We start from the raw sequence: 6740 nt of genomic DNA on the forward strand, positions 1-6740 counted from the left end.
CGCTTGGCACGTTTCTCCCATTATTTTTTGTGCACTCAGCAACGGTACGAGTCAACGTCTGCAACACGCCACATTTCCCTATATTGTACAGCAGCAACACGGTTGATGCAACGCGCCAATGCATGTCAGCGCAGCAAACCCAGCACGGAAAAGCCGCATACAACCACTCCATTACCACGGAGCCGTGTAGACAGATGAAAAGTACAGTTGGCTGAAGTTCTACCACCATGATAGCTATAAAGAATAATTCTGTTCAATGCAGCAGCATTGTTTCCAAGAGCGCACTATGTCCATAAGTTTTTGTTTTCGTTTTACTCTCAACGAACATGTTTTCGTTTGAATATGTGCAGCCGGATCAGAATGTCCGAATCGTGCTTCAGTTACTGTACTTCAGTACAGAAGCAGCGGCCATGTTCTTATGTCATCTCTCCGCGTTCCCGTATATATTTTTAGCATTGCATGACGGGAAGTAGTTGCAAACATGGCGTTGTGAGTTGTGTCTGGTTGTGTCAATGGTTGTGTATGTGTGTTTTGTTGCTGTAGTCTCGGCGCCAATTTTGTCAGTGGCAATGGCAGTGACGAACAGAGACTTGTTTGGGATAATGCGCGGCCGCTGCAAAGAGCCATTTTGTGACTGTGAGCGCTTCAGTGTCCTTATTTCGGCGAACCTTCGCTGTGACTACTGCGACGACAGCCCCGGATCGCATGGGAAAATAGACGAACTTGGTAAGTGTACTTGCATTGTACTGGTTTGTCTGTATTCAGCATATAGCTAGGCTGCAGCTTTTCTTTCATTATAGGTCAGGGAAGTGCAGAAAAAAAGGAGAGAGAGAAAGCAAAGGGGTAAGCAGCGATATGCGCGGAAATGCATCCGTGTTTCTTCCACGCTCAAAAACGACACACGTCCACGTTACCGGCACGGCAGGCCGCCGCGCGCCGTTCGCGGGCCGCCGTTCGACGGCGGCTTTCCTCGCGAACGGCGAGATTTACTTGCCGTAGATAGGATGTGATAATATGATGTTGCCGGGACCCATTTGTGTCGCATCCGTACAGCGAAGTAGCGACCGAGGAGTGGTCGTTCTGGCAACGTCGGCAGCCTTACCGCCCCTCATCGATATCGGCGGCGCCGATATCGTCGCTAGGCCTTTTCCGGTTCACGTCGAAGCGAAGGCTTATGGCGCTTCGGAATGAATCACCGACGCTCACAAGCCGCAATATTTCGTACCGTTGCTGTCGCTCTTCGCAATGATTATACACAATGCAGAAAATACGCTAATATTAGCGGCGCCGTTGGCAGTGATGCGAGCACAGCCGCGCCCGTCGTCTGCCGTCGGGAGACATGCAGTGCAGCGGAGCTGGACAGGTATCCGTGCTCTCGTTCGTGTTTAACGTTTGACAGTGGATATTGTTTTGCGTAACATGTACAATGTACGCATCACTTTATGTAGTGGTAATTATTTTGCGGGGATTTGCGTGGAACAGAAGCTGCAGCCGATGTTTGCGTTGCCGGTGGCGGAGGCGCGCAGCTTCGCGGTCGTCGATTCGCCCGTCGGACGTGAAGCGGCAAGGTGGCTTTGGCGGCGGGCGGTGCGCCGGCCGAATTTCCGTCTACATTAGACACCTCTCGCGCGGTAGACGTTCTACGTCACTGGAGGCCGGTTTGCCGTTCAGGGATATTTACCGCTAGTGTGGTGTCGTTGGGATGCATCTTTGCTGAAAAGAATGCAGATGTAGACCAAAGTGACCTCAATATTCCAGAATAAGCTGAGGTATGCTGGTACAGTGCAGGTGTCCTGAGAAATGAAAGGAATTTGAGTTAGTGCCTCTCTCTGAAGTTGCTTGTCATCCTGACAACTGCAACAACTTTGAAACCAAATGACAGAAAATCTCAATTTACGCACTGTACTTTAGTTCATGCATATATAATGGATTTGATTCTATATTCAGGGCTCATCTGTCTATTATATTTGAATTCGATATGAAAGTACTGCTGCTTGGACAGCCCTGCTTTTTTACGACGATTCTCATCAGCTTTCATATACAATCATGTGTCCTAATGCGTATAAAATGAAATTGATCTAATTGGCTCTAATAGTAATAGTTGTTGCTTAGGTTTTCTTGCAAGTAATGTTGGTCTGGACAGATCGTTTATATGTAGTGACGTCAGTATAGTGAACATGAGTGCGTATAAAGAATAAAAAAGTGCGACGTACATTTTGACTGGTGGACTAGCCTTTGTCAAAGCGAAACGTTCGGAAAATGTACCGTGCAATAACAGTGTGTGGCGTACCATCTTTTTTCTTTTTTATACTGCCAGTACCAGCCCGATATATATATATATATATATATATATATATATATTGGTTAATATGCCATTGATGGTGCCGATATGTGGTTTACATGTATGCCATGGGAGAAGATCTTGTGCATTGTCTTGCTTGTTGTGCGACCTCTTCTTGCCTTTCATTTACGAGCATTAAAATAATGGGCTACAGATGTCAGACGATAAATAAGTTCTGCTTATATCCTGGGCTGAATAAAATTTTTTAAACAGATAGGAGGGCAATTTATTCATTCTTTTTGTGGAGATATTTCTTCCACGAAAACTTTGGTAAGAGATGCGAACAATAAAGAAAACAACGCAGGGGAACTGGCTCAACCTACACTAGGCTAAAGATGCGAGTTTTGAGCGTTAGTTGTTTTCAGTGAGTTAGGAAATCCAAACTACTAAGGCACAGTCAATCCATGTTGACTGTGAGTAACACACCTGCCCGGTTTACTAGTGCCAGCTTTCCTAGCTGACTTCTCTCCTTTTGCCCTTGTTCGTACATCTCTTTGTTTTATTATGTGGGAAAATGCGACATGCATGCCGTGCTCTAAACTACATAAATAAATTTCGGGCAGTGGTTTATGTCATCTTTAATTTCTTTTCATAGATGGCATTGCCAGCTGATGAGCTCCAAGTAACAGCACCTCACATTTACAGCGCTCCTGACAAGATATGTATTTTTGATGGCAGTCAAGCCGAAGTCATCACTGTCTCCACGTCTGAAATACAACGGGCACTTATTTTTTGCCTTTTGGCATATTATGTTAAGAACCTAGAATATCCATTTGCATTTTACCAAATGCTTGCTCTCGTGCAAAAAGATTGTGCTGCCAGGAGACAAGCTAGTGAAAGGACTGCTTTCTACCCGTCTGAAACGTCTCTTTGCGCTCCTAAGCAGTAAAAATGTAATCTAGGGAGTAGTGCTGTTCGCGCTGCTTTCCATGTTTTTCACCAACTCTGAAGTGAAAGAAAAAAAAAACATAGTGTGTGATTTACTTCAATGCGGTTGGTTAGCTCCAAAGGTGGGAGAGGCTTACACCATAAGCAGCTGTTTTTTTCACGTCATACATTGTTTACTTCTAGTCACAAGCAGTGCATTTACTTGCTCTAGTCATTTGTTCCTCTCCTTTGTGGTGAAGGCTGGTTAATTGTATTTCATTTGTGTATTCATAGGCCTCAGAATTTCTTATAAACATAGCTTAAGCATTTAACTCACCCACGTAGATGGTTGTTTTGCAAAATGTAATGCACTCTATTTGCCCTTTGCTCAATGAGCAGATCGGTATATATCTCTGTGCCTGTGCAGAAATCTAGTATTGCAGTTATTAAATAGCATCAATTCTGATGTTTGTCATTTCACACAGTTGTGCTTCAATGACTGTATATGGGAGGTCTGTCTCATGGATAGTATTTTTGTATCAGACCTTGTTGAACAATAAACTTGTAATAAAGAATTTCGTACCTGAGAGAGTACTCCAACTTATTTTTCGAGAACATTCACAGAATATTAAACGGAACAGCTTATTACAAAGGCTAGGTGCATAGTTAGGAAGTGAAATAACGACATTGCCTTCAGCTACATTAAAACAACTCATTGTCACAACATTATTGCCAGCAGCGCTTTGCAGTATGCTTTTGCTCACCTGAACTAAATTATTATGGCCAATCTACAATACTCATGCATATGTCGCTTCCCCAAGTGTTTTTCTTCATTGAGTGTACTTCAAGTAATTTTGTGCCTTTGGAAGATGGATTTTTAATAAATAGTGGCTTTTCTGCACAAGTATGTAAAGCTCTACGAACTGAAGGTATTTTTGGCTTCCACATATTTTAGAGGGACATTAACTCAGAGGCAGTATATGTTAGAAACTTACAGCTAAGTTATATTGGCAGTCAAGCAGGAACTGACCCCCAAAGGCTATGTTAAATTTAGGGGTTACTTCGGCTATTTATTCAGATGTCTTTATTGTGATTGCGCTGCATTGTTATAGCTAACCTATAAAATCTATCATGGCGTCATGATTGAAAATGTTCTGCATCTCGAATGGGGCCAACATTGTGATGCCTGTCAGTTGCCTCTGATTTCTTCTCGCCACAGATTGTCATGTAGAAGTTTGAATTATGGGACTGAAAGAAAAATGTTTGGGTCGATACCAACCCGAGCAAATTACATGCTCTCTTTAAAGCTTTAATGAAATGCATTGACAGTGAAAGTCTCTTTTGTAGTCCCACAGTTTAAACACCAGCATAACTATAATCTGAGGTGAGAACATAGCCAGCTGGCAGGCATGACAATATCGCCCCAATTCGATATGGCAATATCTTGTAGTGGAACAGTGCAAATTTTCTAGTTTGGCTATAAAAATAGAACGCAATCAAGAAGAAAATATCCGTATAAGTTACTGAAGTAACCCCTAAATTTAACACATCTTTAGAGGTTACATTTGCTTTAAGAAAATAAAGGACTACAGCGTAACCTCTAAAGCTGCATATTTTTCAAGGGTAACAATGTACCTTCTATTTTATATTGGTTACAATGTACCTTGTAATATAATGGTTACAACGTACCTTATATTTTGTATTAGTTACAATGTAACTTATAATATATTAGTTACAATGTACCTTATAAATGCGAATTTGTGCACCTATACTAAGGGTTACCCAGCTAAGGGTGTACAGCGTAACCTCTAAAGGTGCATATTTTTCAAGGGTAACAATGTAACTTTTATTTTATATTGGTTACAATGTACCTTATATTTCGTATTAGTTACAATGTAACTTATAATATATTAGTTACAATGTACCTTATAAATGCGAATTTGTGCACCTATACTAAGGGTTACCCAGCTAAGGGTGTACTGTTGGGTAGAGCATCGGTGTGGCGGTGCAGGGGCAACGGCCTTTGAAACCAGCCATGGGACCAACGTATGGTAACAGGGTATGTGACCCTAGCTTGGTTCCACTATTCAATCACCCACCTTCGCGGTAACATGAGTCTCCGGTTGTGCTTCTGGGTCTGTGCCGCTCATGAATGAACGCGTATAACTTTAACCTGTGTCAGGGCGCACGTGCCACTGGGTATTCGCTGTTGTTCAGAAAAAAAAAAGGAGGAGCCATTCTGTTCTGTGAAGGTGGATGACCAGCGCAGCTGTAGCCTATCACACATGGTTACGCAAGGAGGGCACATGTATTTATTAAGGCGAAAGCATAAAGTGGCTCGTTGCAACGCTCGAACCCCCCAAAAAAGCAGCGTCTCATAGAGTGGTTCGAAAAATGTCGTCATGAAGTGGAATGGTTTAAAGAAAGTTCACGAGTGGCACAAAAAATAGCATCATGAGCAACGGGGCATACCCGAAAACAAATAACATAATCTGGAATGGCTCATACCCCCGTAAGCAATATACGCCATATCTTATGGCGTAGTACCCTCACTGTAGAGTGATTGTTTAAACATTTATTATGTTGTATACTGAACAACATAATCTGGAGTGACTCATACTCCCGTGACAAAGCAAAATGCTATGAGTGAATATGAATGAAGACACGAAAGAAAAAGAAAAAACGAATGAATGAAAGAAAGGAAGAAACAACATCAGGAATGACAGGAAAGAAGCGAAAAATCGAAAGAAGGAACGAAATAAAGAACGAACAAAAGAACAAAGAAAGAGAGAACAACGAAAGATGAACGAAAGAGTGAAAGGAAGACAGAAATGATTGAAAGTGAAATGACTGAACGTAGCCAGCGGGTAGTGTGTGTGTGTGTGTGTGTGTGTGTGTGTGTGTGTGTGAAGTGATACTTAAAGAGAAATGGAAGAGATAAGTGCAGTGCCGACACTCTCACAGGAGGTCGCCTCGACAGCACTGCACGGGAAAAGGGGTGTGGGAGAAAAAGATGAAGGAGATAGAGACTGGAAGTAAAAAGGAGAGAGAGAGAGAGACCGAAATAGTAAAAAAAAAAAAGACAATGTGGCTAAGCATTTGCGGGGCCTACAGCCGCGCTTTGAGATGTGTTGCTCCATAGAGTTCCACAAATGCCGAAAATGCACGCTTCGTGATGGAGCTGTGAGCACTGGGGAAGAGTAGGCACTATAGGGTAGGGGATGGTAGGCCACATCGGCGGTAGGAGGCGTACAGAGCCTCCCTCTCGGTCTCGAAGGCCGGGCAGTGAAGCAGAAGGTGCTCTAGTGTCTACACGCCGTCGCAGCTACCCTACGCGGGGCTGCCGGATCCCGTGAGCCTGTGTGTGCGCGCCGCTGTTTTGTAGCAGCCGATGCGCAGGCGGAGAAGGAAGGCGCAGTCAGCCCCAGAGAGGCCCGCACGCGGAAGCAGGCGCGGGGGCGTTCGCGCCGCGACGCGCCAATCTGGATGTTGCGCAGTGAGGCTGCATAGAACCGCTGTCTTGGCCGCGTCG

The 6740-nt window shown here is 43.8% G+C and overlaps 1 long non-coding RNA gene across 1 annotated transcript; it reads left to right on the forward strand.

Annotated features, from left to right (window-relative positions):
• The first annotated feature begins 552 nt into the window (after nucleotides 1-552).
• On the forward strand, nucleotides 553-3291 carry LOC140216375 (uncharacterized). The gene is made up of 2 exons (XR_011893029.1): nucleotides 553-726; nucleotides 2937-3291. It is a non-coding gene; the product is annotated as an uncharacterized lncRNA (long non-coding RNA).
• The last annotated feature ends 3449 nt before the right edge of the window (nucleotides 3292-6740 follow it).

Source organism: Dermacentor andersoni, chromosome 3 (assembly GCF_023375885.2).
Source record: "Dermacentor andersoni chromosome 3, qqDerAnde1_hic_scaffold, whole genome shotgun sequence".
NCBI lineage: Eukaryota > Metazoa > Arthropoda > Arachnida > Ixodida > Ixodidae > Dermacentor > Dermacentor andersoni.